Below are 14,882 nucleotides of genomic sequence, written 5' to 3' on the forward strand. Positions count from 1 at the left end.
TATTATGCATGAGGGCCAGTATAATCAATACCAATACTGCAACTGATGTCTCTGTTAAATGGATTTTTTCTTAATTTCTGGGGATGAAATGAGTAATTATAGCCAATCAACATTACAGTATAATTCAAAGTCATAAATTGTAAATTGTAATAATAAATAATTGTGTTTAACTTCACTTTCATGTTCATCAAACCTCTCTGTCACCAATCTTGGTCAAGTCAAGTCACCTTCATTTATATAGCGCTTTTAACAACATAGATTGTTTCAAAGCAGCTTTGCAGTGATAATAGAAATTAAAGTGACAGAGATCATTTGGCTTTACAGCAGCTCTATAATAAAGTTATTGTCCAGCTAAAGTTAGTTTTGATTGATTCACTTCCGTCGCAACGATCATTAGTTATTAACTTAGGGGCCGATGTCATGACTTGATGTCATGAACGCATGAATTAACAGTTCTGCATTTGTCATTGAGAGAATATGACGTAATTTAGATATATTTTTAAGGTGAAAAAATTTGGTTTTACAGATACTATAAAGTGACTTTCAAATGAAAGATTGGTATCAAAGAGCACACCCAGGTTCCTAACCACGAACAAAGACTTGACAGAGCAGCCATCAAGTGTTAGACAGTATTCTAGGTTATTGCGTGAGGAAGTTTTATGTACAATAATTAGAATTTCTGTTTTTTTCAGAATTAAGTAGTAGGAAATTAATAGTCATCCAGTTTTTTATATCAGCTATGCATTCCGTTAAGTTTGTGAATTGTTAAGTTTCGTCAGGGGGTGATCCTGACTGGAAATCCTCGCAAATACCATTTCTTTCTAAAAAGGAACATAGTTGTGAGGATACTGTCTTTTCTAGTATCTTTGACAGAAAAGGTAGATTCGAGATTGGCCTGTAATTGACTAATTCTGTAGGATCAAGTTGCATTTTTTTAACAAGCGGTTTAACCATTGCCAGCTTAAAAGTTTTTGGTATGCAACAAATAATGACAAAGATGAATTAATGATATTAAGAAGAGGATCCATGACCTCTGGAAGCATCTCTTTCAATAGCTTAGTCGTTATAGGGTCTTATATAAATGTTGTCGATTTCGATGATTTAACGAGTTTGGAAAATTCTTCGTCTCCTATAGCAATGAATGAATCAAATTTTTCCTCAAGGAGACTACAATGCAAAAGCATGATGCGATACTGTAGTAGATGGTTGCATAGTTATAATTTCTTTCTGATATTATCAATCTTGTAAGTAAAGAAGTCCATAAAGTCATTACTGCTGTTCTGCTTGGAAACGTCTGGCTGCTCTCTTAAAGGATTAGTTCACCTCAAAAAGAAAGTTTCCTAATAATTTACTCACCTCAATGCCATCCAAGATATCCATGTCTTTCTTTCCTCAGTGGAAGAGAAATTAAGTTTTTTGAGGAAAACATTTCTGAATTTTTCTTGAATAATGGACTTCAATGACAACCAACATTTTGAATGCCACCATTAGCCTGGGGATGATAGTATGCCGTGCGGATGTGGGGAATACCCTTGTGTTCGAGATATGTGGTGAACTCAGCCGAGGTCAGCTGCGGGCCATTGTCCGTTGTGATCGTATTTGGGAGGCCCCAACGTGACAACAGAGAGTCCAGAAAGTTGATTATGACCTGAGAGGTCACAGAGCCGGTGGTAATGAGCTTGGGCCATTTCGAGTGCAGGTCATAGACAACCACTAGGAAGCGCTAGTGATGAGGAACTCCCTGTATCTCACCACATATGTCCAGCTGCAGGTGGTCCCAGGGCTGCGATGGCCAAGCAAGAGGTCGTAAGGGTGGGGGACCTGGTGACCCGTCTTACCGCTCAAGAGACAGGCGGCACAATCTTTCACCAGGGCCTCAATGTCTTTATCTATCCCTGGCCACCAAACCCGGTCTCTGCAGCACTGTTTCAACTTCACAATACCCAGGTGGCCCTTGTGAGCCATTGACAAGACACGTGCACGTAGGGTGCTGGGTATGACTGTGCAGAGGCCGCGTGCCACACAGGTGTCGTTCCAGCAGGACAGCTCCTGCTTTATTCTGGAAAATGCTACCAGCCCCTCCGATATCTCCTTAGGCTAGCCGTTCCGAATATAGACACGGAGCTGAGAAAGAATCGGGTCTTGTTCAGATGCGTCCCTCAGTTCTTGTAACGATACGACAGCCTGGAGGGGTGTGTGTAACATCTGGACAATGTCCCGTTCCACCCGGTCTGTGTCAGTGTGTGTATGCTTGTCAGGGTGGGGTTAAGTGGCGCGGGACAGTAGGTCAGCCACAACATTGTCTCTGCCAGGGGTGAACTTCAGTTCAAAGTTATACTGGCGAAGACAGTCGGACCAACGGTGTAGCCGCAGTGGTCTGTGGCCTGTCCCCGAAGTAGAAAGCAGTGCAGTCAGGGCCTGGTGGTCTGTCCTCAGGGTGAAAGCGTGGCCATAGAGATACAGATGCAGGCTACTGCTTCGCGTTCCCCCACCGAGTACCGCTGTTCCGTTTGATTGAGGGCCCGTGGCGCAAAGGCTGTGGGCTTCTCCACGCCCCGCTGAGTCTGTGACAGCACTTCTACTATGGCTGTAGCCGACCCATCGCAGGTCACCAGGGTGGGGCTAGAGATATGGAAGTGAGCCAACACTGGAGCTGTGGTGAGCTGCACCTTGAGCACACACACCGCCTCAGGGCATGCCTGTGAGCATGCCTCAGAGCACGCCACAAGAAGTTGGCGACCTGTACAGCCTAGCTGGGTTCGGGAATTGCCAGTATGGCGTCTACATTTGACTGAAGTGGTGTGACACCATCTGCTGACAGTTGGAAACCCACACACTCAATGGTCGGTGCAGAGAAAACACATTTTTCAGCATTGACGGTCAGTTTGTTTTCAGCTAGGGCCGCAAAAACTCTGCTGAGGCGTTCATCATGACTCTCAGGAGAGGGCCCATGGAGAACCACATCATCCAGGTAAATGGACACCCCCGGTATGCCAACCAACACTGACACCATGATTTTTTGAAAACAGCTGGGGGCGGAGCTAAGTCCAAACGGCATGCGCATGTAATGAAACACACCTGCATGGGTCCCGAAGGCTGTGAGGTTTCTGCTGCTGGGGTGGAGAGGCACTTGTAGGTAGCCCTGTCTGAGATCCAGTTTAGAGAACACGGTTGAGCCATGGAACTGAACAGTGATCTCTTCCGAGCTAGGCAGTGGGAACCTGTCCGGAAATACTGCCTTATTCACTGCTCGCAGGTCGACAAACATCCGTAGGGCCCCTGATTTCACCCAGGGCGATGCATCCACTGGTTCGATAATGCCAGGGTCCAGCAGCTGCTTAAGTTCAGCTGAGACACCATCATGGAAAGCCAGGGGAATGCGGCGAAGTGGTTGAATGACTGGTTTAACAGCGGGGTTCAGGAGAGGTTGGTGGGCAAAAGCAGTGAGGCAACCCAAGCCTTCAAACAGGGACGGCCATTTTTGCTGCCAAGGGGTGGAGACTGTCAGGATCGCAGCTCCCATTGTGTCCACTAGGGAGAATCCCAGAGCCGAGAACAGATGCAGACCCATCAGATTGGCCCCGCGACGGGCAACATGGAAGGCAAAGCTGGGTATCAACTTGTTGCCATATCCAACAGTCACTTGTATGGAACCCACTTGATCAATTTTTGAGTCGCCATAGCCACAGAGTGAAGCAGAGGGTGGCGAAAGTGGCAGCGCTATGAAAAAACAACTGTATGTGTGCTTGTTCAAGAGAGACACGCTGGCACCAGTGTCCAAAAGCAGTGGAATACATACATCATTTAGGTGCACTTAGCATGTTTTAAATGGGACTGGTCCAGAGTAGACATTGTGAATGATAGTGGTTGACTCAGCTGGAGCCGAGCAGCAGTCTGAAGCAAAATGGTTGCGTTTGCCACAGTTGCGACACGTTTGGCCACGGGCTGGGCAGTTCTGTGCTCTAGACAGATGAGATGAAGATCCACAGTTATCACAGGGCCGTGACGTAGGCGCGCTTGTGGGCGTGGCCGAGACCGCTGCGGTCGTCTCAGTCGCATAACTGAGGAGTCTGCTGCCGCCAAAGTGTCGTTCTGGCTGGGCTGTAATGTTGATGGGGGCATGGGGGAGGGGGCTGGGTAGTCCGTGAATGTTTGCTGTTTAGTCAGAGCCGACGCACATGCAGCTGCACTCTCTATTTGTAATGCAATCGTGATTGCTCTGGACAGTGATAAATCATCCGGTTCTAATAGTAGAGTTTCACGTACTTTTGCATTGTTGGTATGTTCAATCAACTGGTCGCAAATCATTTCGTCCTGTAACGCACCGAACTTGCATGTGCTGGCCTATCCACGCAAGTTGGTTACGTATTGTTGCACTGACACATCAGGCAGCTGGTGTCTTTGGCAGAACAGAAAACGGCGCAAGAGTTCCAAGGCTGTGTCCTAATCGCTTTGTGTGTCTGACTCAAGTGTTCCCAGCACGCGCTGACCCTCGGCTCCCAAGCAATGCAGTAACAGCGCCTTTTTGCAGGCTGTGCTCACGTCAGTCAGCCCCACTGTCAAGATGAAAGTCTCGAAGGACTGTAACCAGCGAGTCCAGGGAATCGGAGGCTCACCAGATAGAGCAAGGAAAGGAGCAGGAGGTGGTAGTGCGATATCAGCCATCCTCGTCGCCAAATGTTATGTTTTGGAAGGATCACACTGACACAGCAAGTAGCATCAACTTATCGTAACTTTTACTTCCAAAACTCACTGTCCTTTCAGACCCAAGTAAACGAACCATACATTCGTCAGGCATAACAGAATGCTCCCAGCACAATCAAACTCTATCCATCCTGAACACTAACTCCATGCATTATTAAACCCGCACTTGAGAATACAACACTAATCCTTTAAGGGCCTGATTGTGCTTGTTGTACCACAGCGTTGGACTGTTTACTTTAATCTTCTTTAAGCTCAAAGGAGCAAATGTGTCTAAAGTGCTGGAAAAGCGAGAGTCAGAAGTTTCTGACGCAATATTGAGTTCTTCTAAGCTATCTGGGATACTGAGGAGATGAAACTGATCAGAAATATTATTAATAAAGCAATCTTTTGTGGCAGAAATGATAGGTCTAACATATTTGTAACACGGGGTCGGCTTCGCAGCCTTGGCTAAATTAGGTATACACAGATAAGATAATGATCTGAGATGTCATCACTCTGCTGCAGAATTTCCACGGCATCAACATTGATTCCACGCGATAATATTAGATCTTGAGTATGATTACGACAATGAGTAGGTCCTGATACGTGTTGTCTAACTCCAATAGAGTTCAATAGAGTCTTTAAATGCCAATCCAAATGCATCTTTTTCGTTATCTACCTGTATATTAAAATCACCAACAATTAGGACTTTATCTGCAGCCAGTACTAACTCTGATAGAAAATCAGCAAATTATTTGATATGATTTCCATTACACGAGAGTAGATGTTAAAACTTCATGCTGATTTGTACTCGGCTTTCGCCAAGATAAGCACCAACTAAGACGTAGCTTTACAGTAACCTATGCTTCTCCATCCATTTACGCTTCTTTCCATATGGTGATGTGAATGTCCTTCTGTCTGGTGTTAATAGTTGCAGTGTATTTTGCGCGTCAGCATACACAACGGCTGCAACCACAGTGCAGATTCCTCATGACAACCGTCTGGATTGAGCTGAGTAGGGGACATCTCTAGGGTCTTCAAGTGGGCACCTTCCATCCTCAGTGTTTCGTCGACTAGCCCACGACACCTCAAGAGGGCTCGACAGTGACTCTGGCGTCCCAGAGTCACCCCCCTCCGTCCCCCACTCAACTCATCCCAGCTTACTAACCTTTACATCCTGAGCAATAATGCTGAAGAAAATCTTACCTTCGACGTTTAATAGTGAAATAGGACGAAACTGACTGATGCTTGTAGCATCTTTTTCTTTGGGTATAAAGACTCCACCTGCTCGGCTCCATGCTCTAGGTACAACCTGCTTTTCCCATGCCACTTTTATCAATTTCCACAGAATTCGTGAAACAGAATTCATGAAACTCTTGAAGCATTCTTGTACACTCTGTACGGAACTCCATTAGGCCCTGGAGATGATGAAGCCCTTGCCTTTCTCAAAATCTGCTCTATCTCTATCTCTTTCCTCTTAGGTGCACAGACCTCCATTTGGTATTCTGGTGGATTGATAGGTGGGATGTCTGACGGAACTGACATGGGCTCATGCCTTTTTGCATCTGTATGCGTTTCCTCCAAATATCTCTCTAGCTCAACCCTTGATGCTTTTAAAGTGCCATTCTTCTCACTGGTAAATAACTTCTTTACGAATTTGAATGGGTCTTTATAGAAATTAGCCCTCACACACTCCTTCTTTTTGTAGCGTTTCCGTAAGCGCTCAGCTCTGTGTAATGTTGCAAGCTTTTATGGCCCTTTGTAAGAGACTGAGTCCCTCCTTCTGACTTTGTTCTGCTCTTTACATATGCGTAAATGATGTCCCCAAATTTATCCAGCTTCTTTTCAACTGTACCAGTTAATCTCTCCGAAGCAAAGCATAAATCTGTGTTTACCGTGTCCCATGCAGTTTTCTCACAAACTCTTGGCCATCTAACTTCAGGCCTATGCCCGTTGAGGTTCTTTTCTCTCTTATGCTGGTTAGTCTGACCGGATTCACAAGTATCAATGTGTTCATCGCTAACTGTGCAAACCCTCCTCTCCTCTATGACAGGGGTGCTGATATCCTGCGAACTGTGGTTTGCTTCCTGTCGCTTCCTGTCGAATTTCATTCGACTGACTTGACTGACTTCGTATGAAGTACTGATCAATGCGAGGCCCTTGTCCCTTCTCCCTCAAGCATTTAATTTTCCCTTGATGAATCTTCAAACCCCTGACTGTTGTCGCCTTGCTCCAGCCACAGACACAAGCTTGGAGTTCAATGACTTTGCTAACTGCAGAACCTAAACTAGTCTTTTGTGAAGTACTCTCCATGCTCATATCCGTTTCCATTCCAAAGTCGTTAACCATGTTGTCCAACATTGAGTCATCTGCCGCCCCCGCTCTCGCAGACTCTAGTTGTATTTTTCTCTTTAATTTCTCAGAAGCCTTGAGCGGGTGTCTCCAGCATCCTGTAAATACAGAGCTGGATACTGCCGACAAGGGTAGCTAACCCTTACCAGCCCCATTGGGGTCTCTTTCCTCCTGTCAGCTGTCTCTCCAGCCTGTCACAAGGTCTTTCCCTTGTTGCCAGCAGTACTATTCACTGCAGTCACTGGACGTATCCAGATCTTCATGATTTCCATTACACGAGAGTAGATGTTAAAACTTCATGCTGATTTGTACTCGGCTTTCGCCAAGATAAGCACCAACAAAGACCTAGCTTTACAGTAACCTATGCTTCTCCATCCATTTACGCTTCTTTCCATATGGTGATGTGAATCTCCTTCTGTCTGGTGTTAATAAAGTCTGTAAGGTGTCCTGGTACAGTAGCCAGCACAAATCTCAAACGTGATTTATCATTTACACTAGATAGTGTTACATTAAGCACCAACACTTCAAAAGAATTATATTTGAAACAAGACTTCTCAGTAATTCTGAAGATATCACTATAAATTACATTAACACCTCCCCCTATGCCTTTCAGACGAGGCTCATGTTTATAACAGTAATCTTGAGGGGTGGACTCATTTAAAGTAATGTAATTGTCTGGTTTTAGTCAGGTTTCTTTCAAACACAGCACATCTAGGTTATAATCTGTAATCATATCATTAAAATAAGTGCTTTTCAAATAAAGGAATCGAATATTCAGCAACCCAAGCTTTATCATTTAAACATTAATTAAATTTTTACCCTTAAATGGGTTGGGGAGTTTTTTGTATTTCCTAATTCGGGGAACAGACACAGTCTCTATGTAATGATATCTAGGTGAAAGAGTCTTTATGTGATGGGATTTATCTGACCTCAGTGACGTGAGACAGCTAGCAGACGGTCGGTTTAGCCAGTCAAATTACAGTGTCTGACATCGTACTTGTGAGTTCCCAACGTTAATTTTAGTGATCTCCGACTGACAAAGTCAAACATCATTAGTGCCGACGTGAATAATAATCTTAGAGAATTTACGATTAGCATTAGCCAGCATTTTTAAATTTGCTGGCTCCTGGCAAACATGGGACTATGGTGGCTGGTGGCTGGTGGCTCTATTTTCACGTTCTATGTAATAGACTTGCCAATAACTAGGGCACATTCAACAGGATTCTCAGTGGGTGTTTCACTGAGTAGAGAGAATCGATTTGTTAAGGTAATCGGAACGGAAGAGCAGTATTTTGTCCTGTGACTACAGTGTCTCACGGTCACCCATTTTCTCTGCTGCACGGGCTCTTCAGCCGGAAACGAACAATGTACAGAGTTAACTAAGCTAGTCCCATCCAAAGCAGTATCTAAAGCCTTGCATTCTTACTATCCTCGATTCTAGTTCTGAAATCTTCCCTGTCAGCGTGACTATCTCCCTGCATTTAGTACATGTAAAGCTCTCAGTGCTTACAGAGAATGCTATTCTGTACATGTGACACGAAGTGCAAGTGGCAATAACAGGAGAAGACATTGTTTACCATGTTTGTTGACTGATCCTACTCACCACAGTTGTTTGATAGACTCGAAAAATGCGCGAGCGGATGAGAGAAAAAAGACAAGCAAGCACGGATGGCAAGTTAACAGGCTAGCGAGATACTTGCGTGTTGTGAAACCAGCAAACCAGCAGCAAGGCAGACAGGAGCAATCGATCGGCAGCATCTTGGTGTATGTATTGGTGCATTATGCACCTGATACACAGCTTTAGAGTACTATTTAAGAAACATTGGATGCACATGTTTCTCAAGAATGGTTCAGTAGTACTTGGCAGTGATGCGCCTATCAAGCACAGTAGGTCATGCTATGATATTACAGCTCAAACCATCACTGATCTATAGCTGCCCAACCATGCATATTGACTCTGTGGAGCTCTTGACAAACAGTTTAGGTGGAAACATGAGAGTCAAGTTGCCCATTTAATTCGGCAGTGATTTGAGCAGCTATGATTTTATGTTTTTTGGATACAGTCCTGGTTAGTATCCAGACATCCCTTTTAGACAGCTTCCTCCTGCTTCAACAGTTACTACTGTTGAATGTGTTTTTTCTATCTTGGAGGTATGCCAACATTACCCTGGATACCATGGCTCTCGATACACCACAAAGACTTGCTATCCTAGTCACATATGCGGCAGCGAGAAGTGTACCAACCATTTGTCCTCTTTTGAACTCTGGTATGTCTCCCATTATGTTGGATGAATTGCAGTATTTTATGAGCAGCTATTGGAATATGCAATTACTGATGGAATGTGCAATCAGTGAAGATTGGCCACCAGGATGTGCATATATAGACGTGAAACCTCATACCCAATGTTGGCCAGTGTTTCAGTTTAATTGTCCAACTACAGTAGATCTGTGGCTATACGCAGTTCAGAGACCACCTGGTTTAGGGCTGAATGCCATGTTGCAGGCTTCGCCTGGATACTTTTCCCCCATTCAATCTGCTCCCGGGACTTCTAGAGTATGGTTCTCAGACCTATGTCTCTTCTCGATGGCTCTCCATGGTAGATTCCCACCAGGAGGGACCTTCTGTCCCAAGCCGGGGGCAAAAACCTTCGCCCGGACTAATGGCTTTGGCCCCTGAGGAATCCACCTCATGAACACTAATCTCTCAACTGAGGTTGTTGAGACCATCCTAGCTCTAGAGCTCCCTCCATGAGGAAAATATATGCCTTGATGTGGAGAGTCTTTACTTCATGGTGCAGGATTCGCCAGTTGGACCCTGCCAGGTTGGTTCAGTGCTGGAGTTCCTTCAGGATTTATTTTCTGCTTGGCCATAGCTGCTTGCTTATATCTAGGGAGACACCCTCTAGTATCATGTTACCTTCATGGCACACTGAGGTTAAGACCTGCTATACATACAAGAGTTCTAGGGCTTTCTCGCTCAGTAGTCTTGTAGGCCTTTTATCCTCGGCAGTTGTCAGTATGGCATAGTGGGTATTATCGTTCCCATAGCGTTCTACTTCTGACGTAGAAGAGTTCCCTCGAAAGGTTGCGACACGTCTCAGGTTACGACTGTAACCATTGTTCCCTTAGAAGGGAACGAGATGTTGCGTCGCCCTGCCATACTTCCTGCATCCCTGTGTGAAACTTACTTCAGCCAATCAGAAGCTGACTATGTTTGGTCCAGGGAAATTGTCTTTCTCAAATGGTTTTGCTTTGCTTTCTCACTGAAGCAGGCAGCTCAATAACCTTCACTTCAAAGCATCAATTTTGGTCTGTTCTCCACAATCCCTTTCTTCCCTCTCAATGTTTTCATCTCTGTTCAGTGCTGTTTTCTATTACCTCTTGCATTGACTACATTATTTTCTACTCAATAGTTTCTGTATACATCTCTCTTTTAGACTCTGACATCCTTCTTTCTCCTTTGCCTTTTTGCTTTTTGATTTTGCCAACTTTTTTGTTTAAAATGTTGCCTTTCTTTATGAAACTTACCAACCTTCAAATGTTGATAAAAAAAAGGATGCAGGAAGCTAATTACAGTTAGTTAAAGTACAGTTAAAGGTATTTTTCAAGTATAAAAAATAATATCTATATTTGAACATAGTAGTTATAGTATATATAGTATATAAATAGTAAACTATAAGTATAATGTTATGTTCACTTAAAGAAACGTACAAGTATACTTGCAGTATAAACTACCAAACTAGTAATTTACTGAGAGTACACTTCAGTGTGTACTTTCATAAACTTACAAATGTACTAGTATTACAATAGTAAACTACTAGTATGCTTATAAGTTCACTTTTTGTACAGATGAATTACAAATGAGAAACCTAGTTGTGCCTACTTAAAGTTTACTACTGTTACTACACATCGTATACTTTTATATACTGAAAATGGGCCAATTCAATCCCAAGCAGTATTGAAATAGTACACTTACAAGTTTTCTACAAGTACACATTGATATTAGTATACTTACTACATAAAGTATACTTAAAAATATACTTGAACATTACTTAAGTGTACTTCATAAAATGAACTTGAAGTATACTTCTTTTTCGTAAGGGTGTTCATAAAAGATAGGGGAAGTATTTTCTCCCATTTAGGGAGTTAATGTGCAGCCTTTTATTTTGCCCTCTCATATCCTATATCTTTTCTCTCTTGCAAAGTAATTTAGTCTGGTCCATGTAGTCAATCTTAGTGTGTGTGGGTGAAAGAAGAAGAAGACAGGGTCGGTGAACTTGGGACTCGCACTTTATTCAGGAAAATAAAAGAACAAAAGAAAGGTGCGCTCGTGCGCCTTCACCGTAGTAAACCACTACAGCACATGCATAAGAAACACTCTGCCCGCTGCACCAGCTCTTGATGTATGTCTCCAGTTCTCAAGGTTCAGTCAAATGACCACTCTTCCCGTTTCATAAATAACTCGGTCCATTCAGTCCAAAACTCTTTCCACTCCGTGTGTATACTCTGCTGGTATCTGCTGCCGGTCGCGTGCGAGTCCCAAGCCACTCTCTCCCCGCTCAATCATTCCTGGCAGCTTATATGCGGTCTCCACGCCAATCACTGCAATCAGACACAGGTGTTCATCATCTGCACTTGACCTACTTACTCACCGCACAGCTCGCTGACTCGTCTCGCTACAGACTTCACGAGACCACGCCCCCCTCGCCACATACCCCCACCGCCCGACTCAGGCCGGGGAGCCGTCCGGCCTGCAGCCTCTCCCCCTCCCTCCTCCTGGAGAGGAAGTTGGCTACAGCCATCTGGGTACCCGGCCTGTGGACCACCTGGAATTTAAAAGGCTGTAAAGAAAGATACCAACGGGTGATCCGCGCGTTGGTGTCCTTCATGCGGTGGAGCCACTACAGGGGAGCGTGGTCCGAACAGAGGGTGAACTCCCGCCCCAGGAGGTAGTAGCAGAGGGTGAGAACAGCCCACCTGATGGCTAGACATTCTTTCTCAATGGTGCTGTACATCGTCTCTCTCTTAGAGAGCTTTCGACTGATGTACAACACCGGCCGCTCTTCACCCTCCACCTCCTGGGACAGGACCGCGCCCAGCCCCCTGTCCGATGCGTCCGTCTGTAGGATGAAAGGGAGAGAGAAGTCAGGAGCATGTAAAAGCGGCCCGCCACACAGAGCAGCCTTTATCTGGGTGAAAGCCTGCTGACACTGCTCCGTCCACTGGACCGTATCTGGTGCCTACTTTTTAGTTAGATCAGTCAGCAGGCTAGCGAGGTCCGAATAATTAGGCACAAACCTTCTGTAATAACCCGCTAGCCCCAGGAACTGTCTAACCTCCTTTTTGGTCTTAGGTCTCGGACAGGTCACAACCGCTGCCGTCTTATCAATTTGGGGACGCACCTGTCCGTGGCCCAAGTGGAAGCCCAGATACCTTACTTCCATACGCCCAATCGCACATTTCTTCGGGTTGGCCGTGAGCCCAGCCCTTCTCAGCGTCTTCAGGACAGCACGCAAATGCTGCATATGACGCTGCCAATCGTTACTATAGATGATAATATCATCCAAGTAGGCAGCGGCATATGCAGCATGCGGCCGGAGAATTTTGTCCATCAGACGCTGAAAAGTCGCAGGAGCGCCGAACAAGCCGAAAGGAAGGGTGACAAATTGGTGTAATCCAAACGGCGTTGTGAAAGCTGACTTTTCTTTGGACATGGGAGACAAGGGGATCTGCCAATAACCCTTTGTTTAGTCCAGTGTCGAATAAAAACGAGCAGTACCCAGCCGATCAAGCAATTCGTCAACCCTCGGCATTGGATAAGCATCAAACTTAGACACCGCGTTCCACTTTCTATAGTCCACACAGAAACGGACTGAGCCGTCGGTCTTAGGAACTAAAACTATCGGCCTCGCCCAGTCACTGCTGGACTTTTCTATTACCCCCATATCAAGCATAGCCTCTAATTCGTCCTGAACTACCTTTTTTTGTGTTCAGGTAAACGATACGGGCGGCAGCGCACCAGCACACACGGTTCCGTCTCAATGTGGTGCTGAATGAGGTCCGTTCGACCAGGCAGGGGAGAGAACACATCAGCAAACTCAGCTTGTAAATTTTTAATGTCAGTGAGCTGGGAGGGTGAGAGGTGATCTCCACCAAGAGCCAGCGCGAAAGATTGAGGTTTTGTGTTCGCTTCTGGCCCAAGATTCTCCTCTCCGCTCACTACCGTCGCCAGCATCACTAACTCTGCCTCAGCCCACTTTTTGAGGAGGTTGAGGTGATAAATTTGATGTGCTCCGCCCTATCTGCCCCTATAATTGAGTGTCTCATTTGACTCGTTGACCCGCCGTGTGACCTCAAAAGGTCCTTGCCACTTTGCGAGTAATTTAGAGCTGGAAGTAGGGAGTAATACAAGCACTTTATCTCCCGGGGTAAATTGACGAAGTCTAGCCCCCCTGTTGTACAGCTGACTCTGTCTGTCCTGGGCCTGTAACAAATTCTCCATTGATAGCCGCCCCAAAGTGTGGAGTTTTGTTCTCAGGTCAAAGACATACTGAATTTTGTTTTTACTAGCGGTCGGTCCGTCCTCCCAAGTTTCTCTAAGAACGTCTAACACCCCGCGGGGCTGACGCCCATAGAGAAGCTCGAAGGGGGAAAACCCCGTGGAGGCTTGGGGGACCTCGCGTACAGCGAACAAGAGGGGTTCTAGCCACTTATCCCAATTTTTGCCGTCTTCATGAACGAACTTCCGAATCATGGACTTCAAAGTGCGATTAAACCGTTCCATTAAGCCGTCTGTCTGTGGGTGGTAGACGCTAGTGCGAATCGATTTAATGCCCAATAATTCATAAAGTTTGCGAATAGTTCGTGACATAAACGCCGTGCCCTGATGGGTGAGAATCTCTTTAGGGATTCCCACCCGGGAGATTAACGAGAAGAGCGCGCTCGCAACACTTTTGGCAGAAATGTTACGAAGTGGGACTGCTTCAGGGTACCGCATTGCGTAATCCACCAGGACTAGCGCAAAGCGGTGCCCACGTGCTGACCGTTCTCAATGGCCCGATGAGGTCCATACCAATTCGTTCGAAGGGGACCTGCATTAATGGAAGGGAGCACAATGGTGCTTTTGGATTGGCCGGGGGATTCACCAACTGACATTCACGACAAGACGCGTACCACCTACGCACGTTCTCGTGAATGCCCGGCCAAAAGAATCGGGCCATGAGACGGTTTAGTGTCGCCGTTTGACCTAAATGCCCGGCCATTGGATTACAGTGAGCCGCCTGAAAAAGCATTTCCCGGCGGCTTTTAGGAACTAACAACTGTGTTGTATCTTCTTTTGTCTGGGTGTCTTGGGTCAACCGATACAACTTATCTTTCAAAATAGCAAAGTAGGGATAAGAGAGCGGTTGGTCTGGGTGGAGTACCTGACCGTCGATAGAATGGACCTGATCAAATGCACGTTTTAACGTCTCGTCCTGGGACTGCTCCAGGGGAAAATCATCGCGCTCTGTGAGGATAGTTCTCTCCAGAGAACTCCGTTCCCCTGCAGCAGAAGCCAGAGGTCCCGGCTCAGTATCTCCCACCTGAACAACCGCTGTCTTTCCCTTGTTTTTCTTTTTCCAAGAGGCATCCGCACACAAAGACCCCAATAATTCACTAAAATCAGGCCAATTCGTCCCCAGAATTAGCGGATGCCGGAGGTGCGGGTTAACTGCTACCTCTACGCTATGCTTTTGACCCCTAAATTGAATGACCACAGGCATTATAGGATAACTCACCACCACCCTGTGCACACACCGCACCTTAACCAGGCGGCTGTTATCCAATGCCCCAGGTTGAATCAGGCT

General features: G+C 45.7%; 1 protein-coding gene across 2 annotated transcripts in view; it reads left to right on the top strand.

Moving 5' to 3' along the window:
* Nucleotides 1-14,882, top strand: part of pde4bb (phosphodiesterase 4B, cAMP-specific b) — a 75,429-nt gene that overhangs the window by 27,657 nt on the left and 32,890 nt on the right. The window lies entirely within an intron of this gene.

Source organism: Siphateles boraxobius, unplaced genomic scaffold (genome assembly GCF_051911475.1).
Source record: "Siphateles boraxobius isolate OS27281-9 unplaced genomic scaffold, OSU_SipBor_1 1, whole genome shotgun sequence".
Classification (NCBI taxonomy): Eukaryota; Metazoa; Chordata; class Actinopteri; order Cypriniformes; family Leuciscidae; genus Siphateles; species Siphateles boraxobius.